The sequence below is a fragment of the Mesocricetus auratus genome, unplaced genomic scaffold (assembly GCF_017639785.1).
Source record: "Mesocricetus auratus isolate SY011 unplaced genomic scaffold, BCM_Maur_2.0 Super-Scaffold_100031, whole genome shotgun sequence".
Lineage (NCBI taxonomy): Eukaryota > Metazoa > Chordata > Mammalia > Rodentia > Cricetidae > Mesocricetus > Mesocricetus auratus.
In genome coordinates this window covers 14,907,070-14,934,867 of record NW_024429212.1, presented here as the reverse complement: position 1 = coordinate 14,934,867, position 27,798 = coordinate 14,907,070, and the positions used below count along the sequence as shown (strand labels likewise).

General features: G+C 50.3%; 1 protein-coding gene across 3 annotated transcripts in view; it reads right to left on the bottom strand.

Annotated features, from left to right (window-relative positions):
• Positions 1-24,275, bottom strand: part of Lrrc8d (leucine rich repeat containing 8 VRAC subunit D) — a 108,639-nt gene extending 84,364 nt beyond the window's left edge. Inside the window, exons 1-2 of one of the 3 annotated variants that reach the window (XM_040733389.1) lie at positions 23,885-23,903; positions 23,357-23,403 (exon numbers count right to left, since the gene is read on the bottom strand). The gene's annotated coding sequence lies outside the window, so the exon portion shown is untranslated. Of the gene's footprint in view, positions 1-23,356; positions 23,404-23,884; positions 24,025-24,201 lie in introns of those variants that run through there. The other 2 variants (XM_040733388.1, XM_040733390.1) reach the window with 2 other exon arrangements.
• Positions 24,276-27,798: the final 3,523 nt, after the last annotated feature.

Below are 27,798 nucleotides of genomic sequence, written 5' to 3'. Positions count from 1 at the left end.
CGGCAGCGTGTGGCTATTACTCCCAGGCCACAGGCGAAGACATGAAACAGACACGGGCTACGAAATAAGAGTGTGATCAGGAGTCCTGGCAATAATGACGCCCCAGACACCCCAAAGAACAGGAACTGCATCCCGCCAGCCCCCCCCGCCTGTCCTTCCCCTTGTCACACACTACAGCAGCACAGACAGAAGCTATAGAGACACAGCAGGTTCAAATACGGCCGAGAGTGGGCAGAGGGGCATCGAGGATCAGTGACAGTCACGCTACTCCTCAAGCAGACCGTCTATCAAGGGCTTATTACTAAAAATTTCCTGAGGGGGTTAGAATCCTTTTAGGTCCTGCTCTGCCCCCCCCCCAGCTTCCCACAGCTGAAACTGACAAACCCCAGTTCTTCTATGCTTTTTCCCCAAAGGGCGACCGGCCCCTTCTCTGACACAAAGTCCTCAGTGAGGAGAAACTCTAGGAAGGCATTAGTTCAAAATTTCCTGCAGCTTAAAACCCGGTCAATAGTCATCAGCTTTGGCACACGCCTCTAATCCCAGCACTCGGGAGGCAGAGGCAGGCGGATCTCTGTGAGTTCCAGGTCAGCCTGGTCTACAGAGTCGGGGACTGTTACAAAGAGAAACCCTGTCTCGAGAAACAAACAAACAAACAAACAAAAAGCATAGCATCAGCAGCTTTAAATGACATAATTCTATTTCTAAAACATCTTTTGTTATCCCTGTCTTCCCTCTAAGAGTCTAGAAGGACAGTCTTCAGAAAACAAACAAACAAACAAATTGTTGTGTTGAGAGGGTCTCAATGTATAGAGCTCCAGATGGCCTGGAATTCACTCTGTAGACCAGGCTGGCCTGGAACTTGTAGATCTGCCTGCCTCTGCCTCCCTAGTGCTGGGATTAAAGGCTTGCGCCGCCAGTCCTGAAGAAAAACGTAACTCCTAGAAAAAGGCAAGGAGGGTCTGGAGAGATGGTTCAGCAGTTAAGAGCACCAGATGTTCTTGCAGAGGACACAGGTTCAATTCCCGGCACCCACGTGGCAGCTCTCACCCATCTGTAACTCCAAGGGGGTGCCATTGCCCTCTTCTGGCCACCTCGGGCACCAGGCATGAACATGATACTCACAGATACAAGCGGACAAAACACACATGTAAAATAAAATTGAAAAAAATTAAAAATTATTTTTAAAAAATTTCACACACAGATAGACACATACAGACACACACTCTCTCTCTCACACACACACACACACACAGAAAGACCAGGGGCACACCTTGGTCGGTGTTTGCTGTGTAAGCCTGAGCACTAAGTCCCATGCTCAGCACCCATGGAAAAGGCAGGCGTGGTGACGGGGACGAGGCTGTAACTGAACTGGTGAGCTGCAGAAAGGAAGATACCCGGGATTCCCAAGCCACCCATCCTGGCAGAGTCCGTAAACCTCAAGTCCCACTGAAAGACTGTCTCAAAAAGCAAAGGTGGATGGCTGCTGAATAATGCTGCCCAGTTGACCTCTGACCCCCCAACATGTATGTCACTGCATGCAAACACATGTACCTGCATGCAAACGAGAGAAACAAACGGCAAAGAAACATGCCCACGTTGCCTCACAGAGCCTTAGCTTCTACGTGATCTTGTGAGATCACGCCATCTTGCATTTCAAAATCTTCCCCAGTTCTGAGACATTCAGTCTTTAACGTAAAAAAAAAAAAAAAAAGTCAACAGGAAACCACATCTCCCCTAGTTGAGACATTCAGTCGTTAAAGTAAGAAGTCGACGGTGAGCACTGAGTGGTAAATGTAACACAGATCCCACTGAATACAACCGTCACCAATGTGCTGCTAAACCCTCATCCTACACCAGGTCTGTGCACATCAAACCCTACCCCATCCCGTGAGCATCACAGAACAGTGTTTCCTCTTCTGCTGCAATCGCTCTGTGACCAGGAGAGAAAATAGCACACTTCTCAGTAGGAAGAAACTGGAGATGGAACTGGACAGGGCGCCACACTCCCGGAGTATCCCTGCACTCTGGAGGTGGAGGGAGGAGGATCGGAGTTCTCGCCACCAAGACACCCAAGCGTGAGGCCTCCCTTACGAAATGTCTCGGAACAAGGAAACTGTAACCCTGCTTTTAGAAGAATTACGGGAGAGGAGAGGTCTTTGGAAGCCTTCTCCCCCCCCACAACCTAGGGCATTGCCAAAGTCATGTTGGACGGCTCGTCCACAAGGCCAATCCGCCTGCAAAAGCCACTTTAAGGGCTCTGAAGAAAGCCGCCTCCTCCCCCAGAGGAATGCCGCACGCTCAGCAAGCTCTTCATCCCCAGCCAAGCACCCTCGGAGGCTGGAACTGTTTACCACAAGGGTTCTCTGGGTGGGCATCAGTATGAATGGCAGATGGATTTGTAGACATGAGAAAAAAAATCTGACAAGCTGCCTGGTTCCCTAAGAGATGCCCTCTGTACCCGCAGCCTTCGAGGCAAATGTTGCTGCCTCAGCCCTTCCTTCAGGAGAATACGCCCGGCAGCACATTCTGGGAAGGTGGACCCTGGCACCGAGGCCAAGTCCTGGCCTTTCTACGACCTGGCCAATGGCTTTCAAAGAAGCTGTGCTTTGAGCCAACTGGCTGTCTCAGCTGGCATGTCCCCCAGAGAGCCATTACCATCTTCACAGAGACAGAATGAGTGTCCCTTCCCAGGCAAAGTGCTAACACGGGGCTGCAAATCATCTTTTGAGAGCTGGGTGTTCTCAGCCTCCAGATACAAGAGTCATGAATCTCCTCGCTCCAAAGAAAATTCACATGCACCCGCAGGCCTCACCATCCCAGACCAACCTACCCCACAGAAGTCTCCCAACTGCCTGGGCGGGCGGGAGGAGCTCGGCAGAAGCAGAGGGACCACAGATAGTGATTTCCTTCTCTTTTTAACTCGTTTTTTATTTTGTGTGTATGAGTGTTTGCCTGAAGGTGTGTGTGCCCACCATGTGCACACAGTGTGAATGTTCTCCTAAAGCAGAGGGGGTAAATGAGCTCATACTCGCTTGGTGGGGGGGGGGGTGTCCTCCCTCCTTGTAAATGGACAGAAATGGGTGCATACACTTTGTCTGCTGCTATTTGCTATGTATCTTTTACCCAGGGAAAAACAAAACAACAACAAAACCTCACACAATCCGGGACGGCCTTAGAGGCTCAATCCCGAGGTCAAGCCAGCATCTCGAAAAGTAAACAAAACAGCAAATAAATAAATCATAAATTGTAATGGTTGTCTCAACCACTCACCATTTTCCCAAATATTGGTAAACCTGAAATCGTAACCGTTTATTTTACAACTGACGACTGATTTTAGGTTGTCAATATGTTCATGAGTTGCAGCTAAGTGTCATTTTACCTAATTAATAAGACATGTCCAGCAGTGGACTGTGACGGACAAAACTGTGATAACACTATCGTACGCGTGTCCTCTCCTGTTCTTTAGCTGTAGGTTAAGGTCTGTGGTTTTGAGGGTAATACAGAAGGATAACAGAGGACGAAAGTTAGACAGAATGTGGTGGCTCACTCCTGTAATCCTAGTGCTTGGGAGACAGAGACATCGGAGGAGCAGGAGTTCAAGATAATTCTCTACTACATGCCAAGTCTGAGATGGGTTGCATGAGACCCTGTTTCAAAAACAAACAAAACAGCAACAACGAAAAAGATGTTGCAAAAGTTTCACTGAATCCAAACACCTTTGAACAAGATGCTCCCAGCAAAGGCACCGCAGGGAACACTGGCCCATCTGCGGACCACGTGCGCTGGGCATTTTCCCTCGGAAGCCATGTCTTATCCATTCACCTTCTGCACTGGGCATCCCTGCTTCCCTCTGTAAAGGATTGTTCCCATTCTCTATACTTTCAAAGTGATCTGTCTGAAACCTAAGCAACTTAAAAATTAATTTGTCCTAACAGGACTAACAGATATTACGATTATTACTAAGGCAACAAAACTCTTCAAATGACTTCTTAATCAAGCAACCAGTGACTGCCTAGGATCTCAGCTCAGGAGACAGAAACAGGAAGATCACAAGCTCTGAGGACTGGAGGAATCCACAGAAAGAGATACTTATCGATACCCAAGGGGTGGGGGGTGGGGCACAAGTAAAAAGAGCCTGGGTTTATGACACACAAGTGGCTAACACAGTCAACCACACATGAGAAGTAGGAATAGCAAAATGCAGACAGGGAATAAGGCACACACAACACTATCTTGAAACAACATTCTTGATCACCTGCTACAACAAAGACTAGAGGGAGGACAACATGGGGTGTGAAAACTGCACGGTGCAGGATGGGGTGTGAAAACTGCACGGTGCAGGGTTACGTGGTTTGGTTTTCATCCCCTCTACCTCCACTGGAACAGCCGTACATGATAAATGGCATAAAATTTTTAAAAAGTACCTAGAAATTATAAACTTTTGAAAGCTGATAGTCAAAGTTTGATTTGCTTGTTTATTTGTGTGTTCTTTATGGTTCTTTGAGACAGAGCTTCTCTGTGTAGCCCTGGTTGCCCTGGAACTCACTCTGTAGAGCAGACTGGCCTTGAACTTACAGAGACCTGCCTGCCTCTGCCTCCCAAGTGCCAAGATTAAAAAAGTTACATGCCACTACACCCAAACTGATGGTCAATGTTTTAAACACTAACTCTGGCTCAAAAATGTCAGTCACATCACATGTATGATATCATTTGCAGCCTCCAACAGTCCTACAAAATTATCCTGATGAGGTATCAGGAAACAGACAGAAACGTTAAGTCTGCCCGAGTTATGTTGTTAGCATGATGTAGAAGGAGGCACCCTGGCTGTGACGTAGAACTAGGCACCCCCTGGCTGACCACAGTAGCTGCATTTTATTTCGCTTTGTTTCTGTCTTCTTGTAACAAAGTCTCACTGTGTAACTCCAGCTGCCTGGAACTCATTATTTAGACCAAACTAGTGTTCAACTCAGCCAACTCACCAGAGATCCTCCTGCCTCTGCCTGCCTATCTCCAGAGTGTCAACATAAAGGTCCGGCCATGTGATCGACACTTTAACAAATTACCAACAGGACACTCTGAGGGCATGCTTCCCCAGATGAGCAGGTCCAGTGTCACCGCTAAAGGGGAGGGTAATGGCCCCTGACCTTTCTTCCTGTGGCAACAATGGAACCACTGGTCACAGACCGCTACACAGAAAGCTTCTGAAGGGCACAAACCCCGGAGCCTGATAAAAGTTGCAGGATAAAAGAACAATGCAAAGAAAGAGAAGAGATTTGCAGCAAGGTAAAAACCAGGAAGACGGGCTGATTCCTCAACCCGACAGAACCTCAGACTTCCAGACTGCAGGACGCCGGGTTGGGAGGCAACTGGACTGGTAACCTCAGGGAGCCAGACGAACTATGTACTGTGTGTACTTAGATCTTGGTAGAGCAGCTGATACGGTGTTCTGGGAAGTCAGGATCCCTGACGGCATGAGGGAGCAACGAGGCAGCCCAGGGAGGGGCAGTGGATACACTTCCTAGGTGGAGGGAGAAAGGAGCCAGAAGCCATGGCACTCCGTCTCTAAGTAACTCAGAAATCAAGTCACGCTGGTGGAGTCAAATTAGCGCATAACATTAATTTGGGAGGTGTGGAAAGGGGGAATGAGGGCAAGCCGGCAGGATTCGTTAAACTGGGAGAGACTGTGGAGAAACAGATTGCTGCACCGTTTACTGCCTTTAGTTTGCAAAGGAGGGGCTTAAAGAGACCCGTGCACGGTAACTGTCTCTAGCCCCGAGATACCAAAGCAAAAGGAATGGGCAGTGAATATGTTTAAAACTCCAGGAGCTGAGGCTGATCACCATCAAATACAACCCTACTAACCGACCATGCCCAGGAAAGTTCCATGACAAGTCACATCCATTTAGTGAAAAAGGGAAAAAGAAAAAGAGTTGCTTAGCAAAACCCTACAGAAAGAAAGGCTCAGAGACTAGATGAGGATTGGATGAAGACCAATGGGGTGTGTGTGTGTGTGTGTGAGAGAGAGAGAGAGAGAGAGAGAGAGAGAGAGAGAGAGAGAGAGAGAGAGAGAGAGAGAGATCTGGCTGCAGTACAAGCGTGGCTGGGACTGGAGGTCATGAGAAGAGTTTGCAGATATGCATTGGGATGAAGGGCAGCAGAGGGGGACAGATGAAGGGACCAGAGGTGACAGGGAGGGGAAAGCTAAACTCAGGCTAACCCTGTTTTTTTTTTAAAGCATAAATTATCATTTCTAGTTTTCTTTAGTGCTGAAAAATAGCATCTCCCTTGACAGAACTGTTTACCATCCCAGCAAAAAATATACCTCAAAACTTAGTGGTTGGGGGAGCTGGGGGAGCTGCTTCTGAGTTCGTGGTGTATCCGCCTAGCACGCATAGCATATGAGGCCCTGGCTCTGCTCCCCGGCAGAGGATAAACTGGATGTGGTGGTCACTTTTGCCTACATAAGAGGTTCAAGGCTATGTTGAGCTACAATCTTGCCTTAAATGATAGCAGTTGCTACAAAGTTCCAAAGAGAAGAGTGGACCAGTCACAGAAACCCAATTAGTCCCAGCACTTAGGAAACTGGGGTGGACTTCTGTGAGTCTGAGTGAGACCAGTTTCTAGTCAGTCAGGGCTACACAGTGAGACCCTGACAGGAAAGGGAGGGAGGGAGGGAGGGAGGGAGGGAGGGAGGGAGGGAGGGAGGGAGGGAGGGAGGGAGGGAGGGAGGGCAGGCAGAAGTCTCCAATGGCCTGTCTCAGTGGGTCACAGGAAACAAACATACAAGTGAGCATCTTGGAGCTCCTAACAGACTGCAGAATGGACTGGTAAACAAGAATGGGCTCCAGCTATATCCCAGCAGGCCTGCTTATGTGAGTAAGGCAGGCGTCTAGAAAATAAAAAGCCCTGAGAGAATGGACACTGCCATCTGAAACTTCCAGGCACGCGTCGGTCACTCTCGAATGTGGTTTACCCGGCTGTTCTCAAAAGGAGAGATCTCTCCGCCCAGCTAAGAAGCACGGGAAGGAACACCTTTGAGCGGCCGTTCCCGATGGTCACCGCGGCAGCTAACTTGGAACCCGGAACTGCTGCGTCCATTTTAGATAAATTATCCTCACCACTAAGCACACACTCTGATTAGCTAGTGACTCCTGAAGGCCTACTGTGTGGCAGTCACAGAAGACAGGCGGTAAATGCCACATCCTCCATTCCTTCTCACACGCAGAAAGGGAGAGGAAACTTAACACGGCGGTACGAGAAGCAGAGCCACGCTAGACTCTAGATCTGAGTGAGACGACAGATGTGAGGAACATCTGCCCAATGGCGACCCGCTGAGGCTACTACTTATTTACAGGAATAAAAAAAAAAAAACACGCCATGGGCCTGGGAAGTCACTAAAGTGCCTCCTGTACAGAGAACCAGCTCCCTGGCATCCACACTGAAAAGGAAAAGCCAGGCACAGTCACACATCTGTGATGGGGGGGGGGGGAGTGGCAGACACCACAGCTGGGTCCCCAGAACTCAATGGTACAACCAGTCTAGTCTAGTCTATTTATGAGCAACAAATCCAGTTAGAATCCCTATCTCAAAGGATAACGTGGAGATCAATGAAGAAAAATGCCCCACAAAGAGACTGTTGGTCCACACACATGTGTGTTCTCTCTCTCTCTCTCTCTCTCTCTCTCTCTCTCTCTCTCTCTCTCTCTCTCTCTCTCTCTCTCTCTCTCTCTCTCTCTCTCCCCCCAGGCCTTCCCCCAGATCTGCATCCCAGGAATGACAGCAATGACAGCAGGGATGCAGTGGCATCTGTAGATGATGATCCCCAGGCTGCCTAAGGAAAGGCCCCACTAGCTGCTCTAGCTGTGCTGTCCACACAGTAGGGTTTTCTCTCTCCTACTGCGTATGGTGGAGGCAGATGCCAGAGTAAATTAGTTCCCTTGAGTGGAGGGGGCGTGGTGCATGCCTGGAATCCCAGCACATGAGGAAGAAACAGAAGGGTCGGGATTTCAAGCCCAGCCTGTGCTACGTGAGATGCTGCCAAAAGATGACTCAGCAAGTTAATAACGCTTGCCACACAAACCTGAGTTCGAGCCCCAGAACCCCACGGTGGAAGGAGAGGGCTGGGTTCCCCGAAGCTGTCGTATGATCACACACTGGCAGTGACTGTGTGCATATGCATGCATGAGTATACATATACCCATGAGCTCTGATAACTAAATACGACTAAATTTTAGTTTTATCTTATTTATTCTTCTTAAGGTTTATTTGTATGTGCACTGGTGTCTTGTGTGCATGTGTGTCTGTGTGAGGGTGTTAGATCCCCTGGAACTGGAGTCACAGACAGTTGTGAGCTGCCAAGTGGGTGCTGGAAATTGAACCTGAGTCCTCTGGAAGAGCAGCCAGTGCTCTTAACCGCTAAGTCATCTCCCCGGACCCAGTTAAAGTTTCTAAAAAAGCGAAAAGACCCTCCCATGGAATGACTTTTGTCCCAAAGTCCATATTCCCCTGCAGGGCACGCTGTCCCTCAGCATCTGCGCCACACGTCTTCTGGCCCCCAGGCTGCCACAGAACCAGCTCACAGGCTGTCCCAATGTGCTTCCACACTCTTGTCCAGTCTCTGCCTGCGACCATCTCCTTTACCCGTCAGCTCCTGCACAAGTTTCCTCCAGTCTCTCCTCCCTTGGAGAAACTGCCCCAAACTGCAGTTCATGAAGAACATAGCATAGACTGGCGTGTGCTGAATCACACACCACTGCTCACATGCTGGCACTGCTCACATGCTGGCACTGCTCACATGCTGGCTGTCCTCTTGGAGCAGCCACGGGAGTGCCTGCCTCATCTTCCACACTGTCAACGGGACAGGCTTGAGCTCAAAGCTCCATTCTAGAGCCCATCCATCCAGTCACAATCCAGCATGGTGATGCTGACAGCTCATTCCGACGCACTGACACTCAGTTTTAGGATCTCGGATATGGGACGGTGACAGCACAGACCTTCCTGACGGAGGGGAGCAAGAAACAGGAAAAGTCTGGACAAAATGCATTACAGTGGTAACTGCTGCCATTAGTATTTCCATTTACTTCCTTTCCTGTTAAAGAGCACCACTGTACACACAGTGACATTCAAAAAGTTTGTCTTTTCTCAGAACAAAAAGGAGGAGGAGGAGAGGAGGAGGAGGAGGAGAAAGAGGAGGAGGAGGAGAGGAGGAGGAGGAGGAGAGGAGAGGAGAGGAGAGGGGAGAGGGAGAGGAGAGGAGAGGAGAGGAGAGGAGAGGAGAGGAGAGGAGAGGAGAGGAGAGGAGAGGAGAGGAGAGGAGAGGAGAGGAGAGGAGAGGAGAGGAGAGGAGAGGACTTGCAAAGTCATAAACAGGGACTTCTGACTTTCTCCTCACTCAAGTTTTGTTCCGCTATGAAGGGCACTTCATAATATTTCCATTGAGAAGTCATTCCTTGCTTTCCTTCAAGGGGAGAAAAAAAAATCAACGTCCCAAGTTTTAAAGGACAAGCCCCATCAGTGCCCCTCCCACTCCGGCTTGGCTTTTCACTCAGATCTACAGTAACTGCCTGCTGCCAGCGTTGCTGCCCAGAGAACCGCCTGCTTCACCCTTAAAACAAATAGCACTTTGTAAGGAAACTGGAGGCCAGCCCAAAGAAGGAGCGGGAGAGAAACCAAGAAAAAAAAAAAAGAGTTGAGGCCAGAAAAGGAGTCAGTGCCCACACGCTGGTCCACACTCACACAGGTAAGAATGGACTGAAAGGAACGTGTTCACATCAGCACATTTACACACCCACCAAGCTACCCGCCTCCCTGCTCACTACAGAAAAGGAATCCCATGATTCACAAAGGCTGCTCAGGGCAGCTCGTCATCCAACACCAACACGGGTGGCTTTTGTTGCTAGTGAAATACTGCTACGTATGGAAGCTTCCATCCCTCACGTCGGCCACAACGCTGCGTTGAGTTCCCACCCCCACTCAGGGGAGGAAACTCAAGGTCTGAGAAAGCCAAGGTCACACAAGGCCGAAGAGACAGCAAGCTCAGAACTCCCGTTCTTTAGGCTCCGAAGCCCGGGTCTTCGCCGCAGCTCGCATTGATGGTAAAGGGCGATTTTTAAAATACCCTTGGATGCTCACCAAATGCGCTCTTGCGAAGGACAGGTAAGACAAGGCAGGTTTTGTGTTCTTGGAAATAATTCGGTGCCAAGGATGAGGGTTGTCACAGCAACAAGGCTCTCAGTACAGCCTTATGTGATCAGCCCACTGGTCTGGGACGGGGTTCCAGGACGGCTGGGACTGAGCTCTCTGTTCTACTCTACCCCAGCTGCTTGTGGGTCTGGGGGGAAAGAGATTGAGGGGAGACAGCACGGACTTTCTTCTTTTCAACCAAACCCTGATTGCCCATTTAAAGACTGAGGCGATACGGAGAGCCAAAGAAATGTCTAGAAATGCCTAGAGCAAATCGGAAAGCAGAGCAATGGCAACCCACACCTGTAAGCCCAGTTACTCGGGAGGTCAAGGCAGCAGAGTCACTGTGGGTTCAAGGACAGCTGGGCTCCACAACAGCCTAAGTACAGCGAGAGCCTGACTCATAAACAAACAAACAAACAAACAAACAAATAGAGCCAGTATCCATCCCTAGTGCACGAATGGACTTTGGGAGCACTCTCCCTACAGAGGGATACTCTCACAGCCTAGATACATGGGGGAGGGCCCAGGCCATGCCCCAAACGATGTGACAGACTTTGATGATTTCCCCCAAAGGAGTCCTTACCCTCCCTAGGGAGTGGATGGGGGTGGGTAGGATGGGAGGTTGCTGGGGGGGGCGTGGGAGGACGGGAGGGAGAGGGAATTGGGATTAGTATGTAAAATAAGATTGTTTTTAATTTAAATGAAAATTTATTTAAAAAAATAAATAACAGCCGGGCGGTGGTGGCACACACCTTTAATCCCAGCACTCGGGAGGCAGAGGCAGGAGGATCTCTGTGAGTTCGAGGCTGGGCTGGACCGATAGCCTCCAAAACAATACAGAGAAACCCTGTCTCGTAAAAACCAAATAAATAAATAAATAAATAAATAAATAAACAACAATGACAAACTAAATAAATAAAGCAACCCCAGAGCCTGAAGCCAGCCTGCTTGGGTTCAAACCTCAGCTCTGCCACTTCAAACTATGTGACCTTGAGTTGCTTGTCCGTTCAAGGCAACTGGGCGGAGTAGCCCGACTGAAGAGCCAACCTTGGCTTCCTCCTCTACGAAAACAGGACTGATGAGGTAACACATCTATGCCACGTGGGCACCGGAGAACTGGGAAGCGTTTCCTCTTGGTACTCCCCAGGTTAGCACTGGAGGGGGGGGATCGTCCTTACTTTCCAAATTTCACTTTATGAAAGCTTAAGCAAGCCTCCTTGTACAGCTTTTCAGTCCACAATGTCCCAAACCACTGCAGAGACTATTTACAAGCTTCACTTCCTAAGAGTGAAGAATGCTCCCCTTCTCCTGATACCACAAACTGGTTTCATCGTGGGGGGAGGGGATACCCGCTCCAGATCCTTGCTGCGTTAGCCATGAGCCGAGGCACTTTTAAATGCAGTCCTTCTAAGGCCGTCAGAACCCTGACAATGGAATGCTCGATTGGTTGGAGCGCCTGCACAGAAGGCAAAATGAGGTCCAGTCCCAGCACCACAGAAACAGGATGCGGTATTTACAACCACAGTGCTTGGGAGGTCGAGGCAGAAGGATCCTAAGTTTCAAAGTTCAAGGTTAGGGCTGGAGAGATGGCTCAGTGGCTACGAGCACTGGCTGCTCTTCCAGAGGATGGGAGGTTCAAGTCCCGGGAACCATCTGCTGTTCCAGTTCCAAGACATCCAGTTCCTTCTGATCTCAGAGGGCATCAGGCATGCACCTGGCTGCAGACATATATGCATGCAAAACGCTTATACATATAAAACAATCTTTTGCAATAGTTTTTTTTAATTCAAGGTCACCCTCAGCAACATTGTGATTTGGGGGCCAGTCAGAGCTACATGAGAATGTCTCAAGAAAGAAAGAAAAAAAGAAAATTTAAAGTTATTCCACTTGGGAAGCACAGACTCCATCAACATTGCAATAACCCTGCTAAGGTTTAGGAATACAGCCTGCTGAATACAAGGTTCCCTTCCCAGAAAACACTGAAGATCCAGAGCAGTACATTAGCCACTGGGGATGACTGAGAGTTGGAAGGAAGGAAGGAAGGAAGGAAGGAAGGAAGGAAGGAAGGAAGGAAGGAAGGAAGGAAGGAAGGAAGGAAGGGATATCGTTGCACTAGGATTCTGAACTTGGCTAGTACAAAGATCTCCCAAAATATCTCCGCCCTCTTTTCTTCCAGAGGGAGTGTATAATTCCACCACATTAAGATCCTCAGAGCCGATAAAATTGTAAAGACAAGAAGCACCGAGCTAGCCACAACACATATCCAAGGACGTGTCTGTCTCGCAGAGGCAAGAAAGGCTGGGTTGTTTCTCCCCCAAGCCCACAACTATTATCTAGAATTCCCCCTGGACATGCTATGTCTTCAGGTCCAAGCCGCTGTAAAAGGACTCACACTCAAATGTAAGGACAGAAATTGCCGAGCGGGCGTGGTGGCGCACGCCTTTAGTCTCGGCACTCGGGAGGCAGAGGCAGGCGGATCTCTGTGAGTCCAAGGTCAGCCTGGTCTACAGATCGAGCTCCAGGACAGCCTCCAAAGCAATACGGAGAAACCCTGTCTTGGAAAAAAATTTTTTTAAATCAAGAAAGTCACATTACAAGTTTTGTTCAACCGTCTCCGTGCATGTGTGCGCTCAAGCTCCAGCCTGTGCGTGCACGGTGGTTAAACAAAAGGATGACACCAGGTTTTGACTGGATTTTTAAAAGGGAGCCAGGTGTGCTGGTGAAAGCTAGTACTTTCAGCATTCTGGAGGCAGGAGGACTGCTCCAACTTCAAGGCCACTCTGGTCTCCAGAAGGAGGTCCAGGCTAGCCAGGTCTACGAAGTGACACCCTGCCTTAGGAAAGTAAAGAAAAGTATATTGTGTTCTTACCCCACCAATCCTGTGTCCCAATCTATCCGGCCACAGGGCAGACTATCTCTAACTATGAGGGCTCCTATGCCCAGACTCTCTCCAACCCACATGGCTATTTTTGTTTAGTCTGCAGGAAGTTCTTATTTGAAATACTGAATGAGCTAACCTTTTAAAATCAGATTTTACAGAAGAATCCAGATTTCGGCTTCCAGTGAAAAATCAGAAATCTGGCTCATATTCTGTCTGGGCTAACAGCTGTAAACAGGCCCTCTTTAGCGATGCCTCTTTCTTCCTCTGCTCAGCCCTCCCGGCCTCCCTCCAGATCACCCCTTTCCGGGTGCCCTAACTACCTCAGAAGACACTCCCTTAGGCACCGCACTAGTGGTATTTGACTGAGACACCTCTTGCTCAAATCTACCATGCAGATCACAGTGCCTCTCTCTCTTCCTCATGCAAAATTACCAATGTAGCTGTTTGCCACACTCCTACTGGGCATATAATCTACCCAGGGGGGCAAAAGTTAGGAAAAGTAATTCAGAGCTAAGCAAAAGAAAACTGTTTTGAAATAGAAAAACATTTTTTTTTTTTTTGGTTTTTCGAGACAGGGTTTCTCTGTGGCTTTGGAGACTGTCCTGGAACTAGCTCTTGTAGACCAGGCTGGCCTCGAACTCACAGAGATCCGCCTGCCTCTGCCTCCCGAGTGCTGGAATCAAAGGCGTGTGCCACCAATGCCTGGCTCAAGAGAAAAACATTTTGAAAGAATTAAGGTAAAAGGGCCAGCGACATGGCTCAGTGGGTGAGGGGCTTGTGGCAAGAGCCTGACAACATGGGTGTGATCTCTGGATCCCACAACAGAGTGGAAGGAGAGAACGGACTCCACAAGGCTGTCTTCTGAACTCCGCCTGCACAAGCGCTTGTGTGTGCATTTAAAACAAATAATAATAATTTAGGCCCGGGCGTTGGTGGCGTGTATGTCTTTAATCCCAGCACTCGGGAGGCAGAGGCAGGCGGATCTCTGTGAGTTCGAGGCCAGCCTGGTCTACTGAGCGAGTTCCCGGACAGCCTCCAAAACAATACAGAGAAACCCTGTCTGGAAAAAACCAAATAAATAAATAAAAATAATTTAAAGGAAGAAAAAAGAAATCAAAGAACAAAAATCCAGGAGATGGAGAAAAGGCCCCACATGAGGTAAAAGGCTCTGCTGATCTGAATCAAACACACAGGTCCACACATGTGGTAAAAATAAAACTGTATGAGCACAACACAGTAAGGCCCAAACAATAAAAAAGTATAGACTACATAAACGAGGACATAAGTATGACATAGACATATGGAAATATATTTATTATTATTATTGTGCTTTGGGGATGTAGCAAATTACGTTTTAATACAATGGTTTGTTACAGCTTTTATCTAACAAAGACATGCCCCCTTGGCAAACAGCCGCACTGTTGTGTAATATACTCCTTACAGTGGTTATTGTGGGGTTATGTCTAATTATGAGGAACATGCCTAATATGTCCTACCTACCATGAATAAAGAGAAAACCAGCCAGAGAAAACACCAGGGCAATTCAATGGTTTACAATTACTCTCTGGGGGCTCGGGAGATGGTGCTGTTGATAAAGACCCTACAAGCATGAGGACCTGTTGGATTCCCAGCTCACATAAAGGCCAGGTGTGACAGGACCCATCTGCTGCCCGGCACAGGGTAGGAGGAGTACAGGGAAAGGCTGACCCCTGAAGTTCATCAGCCAGCCAGTCTACAGTCTAGCCAATCTGTAAACTCCTGTCCCAAAACGTAAGGCGACAGGTGAGAAAAACAACCGACACTGACCTCTAGTCTACATGAGCACACCTTACACACACACACACACACACACACACACACACACGCACGCACACACACGCACACACACAGGCACACCTTAAATACATACACCTTACACACCCAGGCACACCTTATACACATACACCTTACACACATATGCACACTTTACACACACTCATGCACACCTTATACACATACACCTTACACACCCAGGCACACAGGCACATCTTACACAATACACCTTATACACATGTGCACACCTTACACACACATGCACACGCATATAGGCACACCTTACATATACCTTACACACGTGTGCACACCTCACACGCATAGGCACATCTTACACACGTAACCTTACATACATGTGCACATCTTACACACACATGCACACCTTACACACACACAATCACCTTGAGTTCTAGGCTAAGCATTCACCCACATGCAACTGACCACGAAATGTCATGAGCCATGCTGCCCAAACAACTGTGCACACAGCGCAACCCGCTACACCCTCCACCCGGAACAGAAATATTCCGGGGCTTATATGATAAATACCATCTCAGAAGAGAAATGAAAACAGTGAAATACGTGAGCCCCACTTCAGTCTCCCCTCCCTGGCATGGAGTGGTGTATAAATCCACACCCTCCCCATGCTCATGACCTCACCTGTCGAAGAATTAAACGACACAGATACATTTCGGGGCCCAGAGACGGACACTTAATCAAGGCTGAATAAACAGTAGCTGTCGTCATTAAGAATTCTAGGAACTGGCCAGGCGGTGGTGGCGCACGCCTTTAATCCCAGCACTCGGGAGGCAGAGGCAGGCGGATCTCTGTGAGTTTGAGGCCAGCCTGGTCTATATAGTGAGTTCCAGAACAGGCTCCAAAAGCTACACAGAGAAACGCTGTCTCGAAAAACCAAAAATAAACAAACAAGTAAGAATTCTAGGAGGCAATGCATCTTGGTGGAAGAGCTCTTGCCTAGCAAGCATGTACAAGGCCTTGGGTTCAATTCCCATCACAACAAACAAGCAAAAAAACCAACAACAAACAAACACACCTTCAGGCATTCAATTAGGCTGTCCAACGACTTCCTTGTCTATTAAATGGGGAAAAGCTACATCTGAGAATAAGCTGGGGACAGCACGTGTGCCACAGTGTATACAGAAGTCGTGAAGAACCTGAGTCAGTTTTCTCCTTCCAACCACGCAGGTCAGTCAGGCCTGACAGCGCATCCTTTACCTGCTGGGCCGTGTCACCAGCCCCAAACTGAGTTCTAAGAGCTCCAGACTCCCGCTGCAAAGATCGCAGAACTATTTTCTCCAACAGCTTGAACTGACCACCAACTCTTCAAAATCTCATTGTGAACAGTCAGTGAAGAGAACTCCTATGGGATTATTTTTGCTGTTATTTGGGGATGACCTGAGGGCATCGTGCATGACGGCCAAGAGCTACATCGTTTATGCGCCCCACCCCACAGCTCTGTCCTGTCCCCACCATGAGGGAGAAGCAGGTTCTCGGCAGCCAACAGCCTCTGGAGAGAAAGGTGTCCCTACCAACCTTTCTCCCCTTGACCCTGCAATGCTCAGATCCCACAATGAGTTTCTGGATTGTGGGGAGTGGAGACCTCTCTGTGGTTGGTCTGAACAGGAGCAACACCCCATATTTGAATGGTCAGTCACCAGGGAGTGGACCCGTTTGAAAGGATTAGAAGGATCAGTGGAGGCCTTTCTAGCATCCGTCTCTGACTGCAGACCAGGATGTAGCTCTCAGCTACTCCCCAGCACCGCGTCTGCTGCAGGCCACCCATGCTCCCCGCCATGGTGATGACGGACTAAGCCTCTGAAGCTGTAGCCAATCCCCCATTATAAATGCTTGCCTTTATAAGAGTTGCCTCGGTCATGGTATCAGTACAGTGCTTGCCCGTGCACTGAATAAAAGTGGGTATGGCTGCAGTCCCAATACTTGGGAAATGGAAATGGGATGATCACAGGACATGGCGACTTGGAGGACAGCATGGGCTGCACGAGAGGCACCCAAAAACAAACAAATAGGGGGCTGGAGAGATGGCTCAGAGGTTAAGAGCACTGACTGATCTTCCAGAGGACCTGAGTTCAATTCCTAGCAACCACATGGTGGCTCACAACCATCTGTAATGAGATCTGGTGCCCTCTTTGGGCCTACAGGCAGACATGCAGGCAGAACACTGAACACATAATAAATAAATAAATCTTTAAAAACTAATAATGAATAAACAAACGGGAGCTCCAACAACTACGGAACATCAAGAAACAAACCCCACTATAACCCTTTTACAAAAGCAACAAACCAGTAGTAATCCAATAGAACAGAAGAGACAACCCGAGAAAGAAAAACATCAAGACAAAAGCCTGCTGCATCCTGTCCATTCTCACTTTCCCACAAGCTGCGGACAAACTGCGGTCCCACTATGGGACAGCTGTGCGGGGGGGGGGGGGGGGGCACGAGGCACCACCTTGTCCAGGACTCCCGGCTCACAGCAGCACCAAGAGACAAACGGGGGAGATGAGCTGTCCTGGTCCTCGAGGCGAAAGGAACCTAATGTTTCCTGCAAAGCTCTTGCCTCATAAGAGATAGGCTCGCCAGCCACACCTCCTTAAAGTGCAAAGTGTCTTCAGTTGTCCTCTACATGGCTACGTGCCATGGTGGTCCTCAGCCTTGGCATCTGGGAGACTTCCATGAACTAGTAACGTAAAAACCAGAGTCACCAAATCCACCTCCAAGTCTTTGGCATGGTGTGCACGCTTGTGTCCTGTATACGCATGCGTGTGCACATGCATGCATAGGTTAGGAGTCAGCCTTATAGGCCGGGCGCACGCCTTTAATCCCAGCATTTGGGAGGCAGAGACAGGCGGATCTCTGTGAGTTTGAGGCCAGCCAGGTCTATTAAGAGCTAGTTCCAGGACAGGTTCCAAAGCTACACAGGGAAACCCTGTCTCGAAACCCCCCCCCAAAAAAAACCTCACAATAATAATAAAGACGACTGTGTTTTCTCCAAATCTTTGCTGAAGGCCGCACTCCTTGTCCTCTGTAGCTGCCAATGGAAGGAAGGTGCTATGCAGTTCTTTCCTGGGTTTTCAAAAAAAACTAAAATAAAATGTCATCCTATCATAGCCCTGTCCCCCCCCCAAAAAAAACACCTGTCTGCAGCCTAAAATCACCTGCAAGCGTTTGGATGACTCACACAGCCTTGTATGGTTTCCCCAGAGCAAATCCCTTCTGGTGGGAGATTTCACAATCCACAAGAGCTCCGTGTCACCTGTAAAGCTAGAAGTCCCACCGTGCACGCCTTCTTTTGGTTCAATTATATAAACAAGGCCCAAGGGACCTCAACTGTTTACACACCTCCAGGCAGCAGAGAGATCTTTCTTCTGAGCCTTTGTAGTCTGGTGCCAGTTAACTGCGTCTGCAAGCTTGATCAAACCGCCTTCCCGCGGCTGGGTACTCCCATCTCTAACATCCAAAGGTTGATCCATTCCAGCTTCGATTCTTTTCAGGGAACTGAATCTAGTGTCCTCAAACATGCCAGCAGAGCATTCCACCACTGAGCTACAGCCCCAGCAGTGGAGGGCAGTACCGGAGGGGTTTCGCCACCATATAGCATATGCTCACCCAACACCCCTTCTTACAGGATTATCCCTGATCTCCAGAACAGAAGAGAGACCGAGCTAGCTATACCATTTGGATAGAAACGACCACCGTAAGGGACAGAACATACTGAGCATGCCTAACGAAAGGGCTACGTGTATGGATCATCACAGCTGGAATTTTGCTCCTTCAATACTATGGGATGGCTACCACCCAACTTAAGGGCTGGGGAGTTAGTTCGGTTGGCAGAGTCCTGGGTTCCACCCCCCAGCACGGCATTCACCTAGCATGGTGGGACATGCCTCTAATGCTAACACTGGGAAAGTGGAAACCAGGAGGGTCAGGATTTCAAGGTCATCCTCGGGCTACATAACAAACTGGAATCTGGGTCATACCTGAATCTATCTCCATTAATCAATTAACCGATCCATATTGCTGGGGAGAGCTAAAATGTCCCAAGAACCCGGCACTAGATTCCCAGAACTCCTGGCCTGTGTTCTCTGAAGCAGCGTATCTAGGAATAATTCCTAATATTCTCTTGAAACCCGAGCGGCACACAAAAAAATCGCAGTGCACCTTAGAGCGCAGTGGCAGGCGCTTGATTCCAAACCCCGGGTCTCTTCTTCCTCGGTGTGAAGCTGTCAGCCCGTGTCCTGGGCACACTCGGGCACAGGGAAAACCACACCAAGCTTGAGAGGAAGCCAAGTCCACACTGCCTACCTCCTCACAAGTTCAAAAAGCACCTCTGACCTGGCATGCCTCCAGTTTGTAAAAAGACATCAGCAGCTCTCCTCTGGATGTCTACACGGAATGAAATGAATCCCAGAGGAGAAAGTCTTTACTTCAGACACTTGTGACACTCCAACAACAACAAAATGGCACCGCGGGTCCAAACGCTGTGGACAGCAAGACTCCCACAAGCCCCACACCAGAGTTAACCAGCCTCTGGAACACCTCCATGCCCGGCACACTCAGCTCCCAGAGAAGACCAGCGGCACCCCAAACCTGTGAGTCCCACTACAACCAGATTTGAGTGGCAGCCAGCGTTTTAGCAAAACCATCCTTGCCTGTTTTTTCCCCTGACAAGACGACAAGATGGAACCAAAATTCAAAACGCTCGATAAGGTAACAGAAAGTCCAACTCAACCTCTCAAGAGGAAGGGGAAAATGTTGCCCCGTGCATACAAAACATTTTTGACCACGACCTGAGTCTGTGGTAGGAGAGGCAGAAATTAGCAGGACAGCTTAAGCAGCAAAAGAAAGTTAAGCAGAGTAGGTCTCAGGGGTAGCTTTCCTACTGCTCCTGCCTGGCCCCTCCTATCCCAATTACCACACTGAATCCCAGGCCTTTCAGGAGCGGGGCCGACTAGATATGAAACATGAACACTGGAGACGGCTTTACATTGTAAAACTGGGGAAAGGAAAAAAAAAAAAAAAACCTCAGTCTGTCCTGTGACCGGAACAGTTTCCAGAGCAAGGCAGTCACTGAAACGGCTGGGATAAAAAAAAAAAAAAAAAACCAGACGGTCCAACGATACACAGTGACCCGTCGTCATGTGGGGCAGTCCCTGTTCTTGGTGTGACGATAAAGCACATGGGGGACCTTGCACGGGGGACCATGGTGGATTCCACGGCGGGCGGGCGAGGGTGGCCGAGGAGGGGGACGAGCATGCCAGGCAGACAGAGCTCAAGTGAGAAGGTTTTATTATTTAGGGGAGGGAGGGGGCGAAGGAAAGAGAAAAGAAGTGAAGAGACACAGGGAGGGAGACAGGAAAAGTCCTGTCTGCCCCAGGGGAACCGTGGGAAACAGAGAGTGGATAGAGCTGGAAAGACAGCATAAGTGGGCGGGGTCTGTCTTTTAAAGGGTCCTTTGCACCTGTGTGCAGACTTAGTGTTCATGGAACCCTGGGCTGGCCAGGGCACTGCCTGAGTGCGTTCTGCCAGGTGACAGGGGCTGGCCAGCGTAGTGCCTGAGTCCTTACATTTGGGATATTCAAACTAGCCACTTAATGGAATTTGCTGAAGGAGTCAGACTGGCCTCTCTAAAACACCAGCTCTGTTCTGTGACACTTCACTTACTTCAATATGATCCTGCCTGTCTGCCAGCCTGCCAGCTATTGCCCCAAATCATCTGTCTCCTGAGTAGAGGATTTTGCACAGGCCCTGAGCACTTCAGACCTACACGGAGCCACTCACCTAGACTACTTCCCATCTTCACGTTATTATCCTTCACCCACCAAGAACCACAGTGGTGCACGCCTTTCATCCCAGCACTCCGGAGACAGAGACAGGCGGACCTCTGAGTTCGAGGCCGGCCTGGTCTAGAGTCCCAGGACAGCTAGGGTTACACCAAGAAACCCTGTCTCGGAAAAGCAAAAACAAAAAAACAAAGGCACTCCCTCTATTCAGAAAGGTAGCTTCACTTCTGGGAAGGCCACCACCGTGCTCACTGCAGAAGGGAAGCGGCGTCGGCTTTAGCACTACTTTCGTGTGTGTCCATGCGCTGCGCGTACGCCCGCAGGAACTTGTATAGAAGACAGAGGTTCACACACTCTATTCCTCTCCACTTAACACATCTCAGCTTGGCAGGCCTGGGAGCCCCAGGAATCTTGCCGTCTCCCCTCCCCTAGCACTGGAGCTAAAAGGTGCCCGGGGATCTGAACTTGGCTCCTCAAGCTTTGTGCAAGCAGTTTGCCACTCACCTTCCCCCAGTCCCAGCGTGGGCACCGCTGACATCCCGGACAAGCGCTTTACATAGGCCAGGCCCACCGCCTGCATTCAAGGCTTGTCTGCTGTTTTACATTGTTTATTTAGGGGGAAGGGTATGTATTGGAACAACAACTTGTGGAAGTCGGTTTCTGCTTCCACCACGCGGATTCCAGGACCAAACACTCTTCCCTACTGAGCTATCTCCAGAGCCCTGGAGGCTGTTTAAATGGCATGTCTACCCACTAGAAGCCAGCAGCACCTGCCCCAGGGCGATGCTAAGCCACATTCTCCACACGTTGCCAGCTGCTTACTGAGAGGCAGACTGGACCTGTGGAAGACCTCGGGTTGACTTTCCTGACTCACTCGAAGTTAACCTCCCCACTAACTAGGTTAGTACTTTCCAGTTACTTCCACTAAAGTGTGTGCCCAAACTCTGTCCTCTGAGACAGCCACACCCTTAACTACAGTCTACTCTGGTCCCTGTCTCTGCCCGCCCCCCCCCCACACACACACTTCCACCCTCAACTGTTGGACTTCTGCTCTCACCAGCACAGCATCCCCTCTGTTCCCTCACTTCCTGCCCGTGTACTCAATGCTATCCGGTGTTTCTCAAACGCCAGGAGAAAGGTAAAAATCCTTTCAAATTACCACTTCGAGAACAGACGTGGCCGTGTAGGGTGGGTCACACTTGTAACCCCACTACCGGATGTATAAAGAGCACACAGTCTTGAGCTCCAGGCCAACCAGGGCTACAGCGTGAGACCCTCCCTATCTCAAACAAAAACCAGAAAAGAACACAGATGACCATGAACGAAAAGATTCGTCAAAACTTCAGCCTGATTGTCTTGAGCCAATGTATCTACAACTTGCCCACAATATTGGGAAAGTCCAATTTCTAAAACAGAAAGCTCCCAAAACAAATTTCACTATTTGGACAAGGCAAGCACATCAGGTTGTTCCATATTAAAAAAAACAAATAGAGCTTAAAAGCCCTCAGAGGAAACTCCATGGAACATACAACTTAATGGGGGAGGCGGGGGCACTTGCTGACCAGGGTTTTTCAACGCTGTAGGGCAAAGGCAGGCAAAGAGAACGGTGGCCATGGCCCAATACTCTTACACCAGGAACACTCCACCCAGTGTGGAGACGGGGGAGGGGACCCTGGGGCACCTGAGGACAGCTCCCTCTGACCTCTTACTCTGTGGTTAGGCTTCGATCAACAAAGTTTAACACCATCAGTAAAAACCAGAGGAATCTAAGGTAGGACGGAAGCTGGGGACTCTCCATTTTGGAACCCTGTCCAGCACTGTGGGGTTACTTGGTCGTTTTATGGAGGGCTTCCCCTAAATGATTAGCAGAAGTCAACACTCCCGTGTTCCCCACCGTCATTTTAATCTTCAATTCTTTCTCCGTGTCGAGATGTTGGATTTTTAACTTCGGTTGGCTGTCAGGCCAACTCTGCCTGTATACATATATACACACACACATACATGCGCTCAGGGTTCATGAGCTGTAACGCCAGATGCTGTCTGAAGACCTAGCATTGGTGCTTACAAAGCAAGGTGACTCCCCCAGGTCTGTAAGAAGCCCCCCCCAGGTCCCACAGCTTTGGGCAGGAAGCTCTGAGCCATGCTTTCCTTGGCAAACAGATGGACCCTTGGTTGTTTACTAAGTAAACAGCCCCCTCCCGTACTGCGGCTGGGAATCCCCTGCTTGTCCTGGCCTCTCCCTACACAGAAGCTCCACCGGTGTACTAGGTGCTCATTAAACGCTGCCTGGGTGGGATTTTTATTACTTAAACTGCCAAGGAAGAGTTGCCAAAAGTCAGCTCCTCTGTATCTCTTACAAAACCTCGCCTTCACAGTTGTCTTGCCTAATACAAAAATAAAACTTAAAAAAAAAACTTCCCAAGTCAAGGAGAGAGATAATCTTGAAAGGAAACACAAATCAAACAGGAGCCCCAAGAGTGTCAAGTCGGGGCTCCAGTTCGGTTAGGCCACCCAATCCTTGGGTCTCTTTGCCTTCCTCCTTCCTGCTCGCATTTCCCTCCCCCCCCCCCCCGGCTTTTTTCTTTCCAACAATCTTAGCCACAAACAACTGCGTGGGAACCGCTGAGTCCCTATACCCCAACACTCTCCAGAGGGGACCTACCTCTCCTCCCCTCGACCCGAAGCAGTTCTCTCCTTCACTGCGGATGGCTTTAAAAAGAAAAAAAAAAATCAAAGAACAATGACGAAAAAAAATCTCATGTCCTTATCTGTTAGGGATACCCCACATGAAGGGGGACAGGAAGAGGGAAGCCCCCATCGACCTCCGGTAACTGGAGGCGACAGTCCTCTAGGTAGGCACCCCAGTTTTCCTCTTTTCCAAACCCCTAAGTCAGAATCAAGCAGAAGTCCGGTTCCCAAGAGCCCACGCTTCCAAACAAGCTAGAAGCGGATTATACCGGTACCCAACCCGGAGATGGCCCGCGGCGCGCTGGGTGCACCTGCGGCCCCAGTGCCCTCCCCCCGGGCGCGGGAGGCGGGGCGCAGGGCCACCCCTCCCCGCCCCAGCCCGCGGGCTCCCAGCGCGGCCCACCCGGAGCGGGACGGAGGCGGATGGGGAGGCGTTTCTGGAGAAGTTCAAGGGCTCCTCTCGCCGGCACCCGGCCAACCAGGCCAGACACCAGACACCCACCTCCGGGAGGACTCGGAGCCGCCGCGATGAGCAATCTCCGCCCCTACGATCGCGCGCACGGAGGCCGAGGCGGGAGCGCGGCAGCCGGCACCGGCCCGCGCAGGGCCCGAAGCGGAACAATGTCCCGGCGCTGGGTGGGGGCCTGGTCTCGCTGCCCCACCCGGGGTCCCGGTGCCCTCGCGGATTCCCGATCGCGGCCCCGGGGGCAGCCTGGGCTCCACCGCGGCACCACGGGGCGCGGAGAGGCAGAACGCCTGCGCGTCCCGGGGCCGTTCCACCTGCGCCCTCCCGGCCCGGGTGGCCCGACGCGCACCCACCTTCGCGGGCAGCCCGGGCCGCGCGCGCCGGAGCTTAGGCGGAGGCGGGAGGCGGCGGCATCACCTGCGGCGGGCGGCGGCTGCACCGGGACGCGCCCCGGAGGCGCGCGGCGCCCTGGACCCTGAGCCCGCGGCCCCGCCCGCGGTTGCCACCTCGAAGCGCGGCGGAGGAGCCGGGGCACCCCGGGCGGCGGCAGCAGCGGCGACGGGAGCAGCAGCACATGACTCTGTAACGAGGGGAATTAGACAAAGCGTAACATGGACTCCGGGCCCGTGCAGGCGCCGCAGCTCTGGGACCAACCGCAGCCTGCGAGCGCCGCGACTGGCCGGGTCGCAGCCAATGGGGCGGGCCCGGGCCTCCATGTGATTGCCTGCGCTGTGCCCGCGCGCCCCGCCGCGCCCGCCTAGGGGTCCGGCCGGCTGCTCCGAGGTGTTGGGTGGTGGGGAGGTGGCCGGGATCCCGCCCTGGCTGCTAGACGCTCGGCAGGTGCACCGGGCGGAGAAGAATGGCAGCCGAACGTCGCCCGGGGCGCAGTGCTTATCTTCCCTGACGCGCACCTGGGCAGGGCATGGTGCCAGGCTGTCTGTGCCTCTGGAGGAACTGACTGGGACGGGAAGCTTCGTCGGTCGTGCAATTTCAGGAGGCCATTCTGACCGAAAACTGGTCGTGGAGATTGGGGAAGGTGGTGGGGGCGTTAAAAAAGTCACCAAGTGCCTTCCAACTGGAAGGAAAAAAAAAAATTACCCGGGATTTAGGGCACTTGCGACTGAATGTCTGCACGAACACTTGCTCGACTTCCCTAAGTTTCACTAAGCTATCTCTGCTATTTAAAGCCTCTTCTCCCCGATTTTGTCTTCAGCTCAATCTGGACCTCCCTCACTCCGTTCCTTTTTCATCAAAAGCCTGCATACGAAACAGGCACCAGGGAAGTTGTTCTAAAAAGTTCGCCAACTGGATCGCTTTCCCGTGTTTTTTGCTGTTGTGCGGTCGGGAGTTTTCTTAGTCTGTTTTTCCTCATTGGGGAGGCTGGGGCCAAGATACCGAGTCAGGCAGGCTAATTATTTTGGCTCAGTCAAAGAGCAAATAATTCCTCCCCATACTTTAGTATCTTCTCTCATCCGAAGCCACGTGCTTCTGGAATTATGGGAAGTCATGCCCATAAACATCCCATCAAGATTCATTTAACATTGCATGGCCTTAATGAGCTAGCGCCACACAAGGCACCTAGGAAGGGCGGGGTCCTCCAGAGAGGGGCCCTAAACGAGACGGTTTCTGGGCTTAACGAACGACGACGTTGGCTCCTTAGATGGTGAGCCGCTGGAAGTAAACAGCCCAGACAGGGAGGGGGTGAGCGGCGAGGATCCACGCCCTCTCGCCGAGCAGCCCTGGGCGGTTCAAGGTGGAGCTTCTGCTTTCTCTTCCGGGACCCTCCGGAGTGCAGCCTCTCCAGATTCCCCAAACCCTGCCAAGAGGGACGTGCGTGGGTAGCCGGTGTGTGGCAGGTGATCTAATTACAGTCCTGGGTTTGCTGATCTTGGAGGTTAGAGCCGCTTTCATCCTTTCGACAGTTAGCGATGTGATAGCTTGATGGAAAATATCCCACTGTTACCAGCTTAGAAAGTTTCTACGTTTGCGGACACACCCAATACTCCAATTGCTTTTCTGTCTGCCTTGGTTTTAAGCTGATTCTTAATTTAAAAACAAAACATGGTCTTATTATTGGTATAAATTAAAAGCCAGGTGGGCATCCGGGCTCAGACCTGTAATCTCAGCACTTGAGTGGAGTCGGTAGGATACAGAGTTCAAGATTACCCTCGGCTACATACCAAGTTTGAGGCCAGCATGGATTGCATAAGGCCCTGTCTCAAACAAAAACCTCACGTGAGTCCCCACAAAAGGATTGATATAAATTGAAAAAGTAAAGAAGCGATGATCCGACAGCAGTCTATAGTACACACGGCCGAGAGAACACTGAATGTGAGATTAAATTGGACAAATCCTAATAAAATACAATTTAGAACTTTTGTTTTGTTTTGTTTTTGAGACAAATTCCCTGTAACCCAGGGTGACCTGAACTCTGTGTCTGGAACTCCTAGCCCAGGCTGACCTGAACTCACTGTGTGTCTGGAACTTCTGATTTCACCTCCAGAGTGCTGGGGTTACAGGAGACTGAGTCACCGTGCCCAGCCCCAATTTTTTGTTTTTTGTTTTTTTTTTTTGTGGTGTTCACTATGCAGTTTGTGTGTGATTTCCTACAAGTGAGAGCAGGTGCCAGTGGTTGGGTCTGCCTGGAGCTGGAGTTACAGCCAGTTGTGAGCTGTCTGATGTCGGTGCTGGGAATCCCACTGAGCCTTTGTTTGTTTTACGACAAGGTCTCACTACGCAGCCCTATCTTGGAACTCACTGTGTAAATCAGGCTGACCTTACACTGGCAGAGGCCCAGCCTGCCTCCGCCTCCCCAGTACAAAGGGAATGTGAACAGTGTATGTATATTATTTTTGAATACACAATTCCACATCTAGAAATTTTTTGCTTTTAGTACATGAATACAAAACTTGTACGTGCCAAGAATATTCACACATGGCATCTGGAGACATAGCTTAGTTGGTAGAGTGTTTACCTAGCATGCAGCAATTTGGGGGTCTGATCTCAAGCTCCAAATACACGATACCTCAGGTATGGTGGCACAGAGCTGTAATCCCGGCAGTGAGGAGGTGGGAGACGAGAATCAGAAGTTGGCTACATAACAAATTTGAGCAAGCCTCCGATACCTGAAACATTGCCTCAAGAAAGAGAAGGGAGAAATCATATACATAGTAAATTAAAGTTAAATAAAAGATAGGAGATAACTCTGGTAGTCCAGGATATACTAATAAACTAGAAAACCCTATTTGAGCCCAACCCCTTCCCCCCAAGGAGAATAACTGGGAAGGCAGGGGGGAAGATGAAAATTGAGCTGGACAGTGGTGGCACACACCTTTAATCCCAGCACTCAAGAGGCAGAGGCAGGCGGATCTCTGTGAGTTCAAGGCCAACCTGGTCTACAGAGTGAATTCCAGGATAGGCTTCAAAGCTACCCAGAGAAACCCTGTCTCAGAAAAAGAAAGAAGGAAAGGAGAAAATGGTAGGGATGCTGAAAGATTTATTAGAGTGAGAAAATGTGCGGCTTAGCCAGGCGCTTAGGACGTAGCAGGTCTAGTATAAACATTCCCACATGTCCGAAGTGTGGCAAAGGAGCACTGCTAATACTTAGATCTCCGCAGTGACATACGGGTGCAGCAACCTCGCGGTGTGAGCCTGTGGCCACAGCGGATGGTGGTAAAGCAGTGTCTGCTCGTTTGCAGTTTTTGAGACTGGGTCTCACGTAGCCCGTGCTGGCCTTGAACCTGCTTCGTGGCCAAGGGTGGCCTTTGCCTTCCGAGCGTGCACCCTCCCCAGTGCTGGGATCACAGGCGGGTTGCCGCCACTCCCGGCTTTATCTTTGGCCCTTCTCTACTTTGAGCCAACTCTTCTTTTGTGTTTAAGCCACGTCACTTCTTAGACTTAAATAAGCAAACCCTTAGCCTTCAGAGCAGGAGGCGAATTTGCCTCCCTTA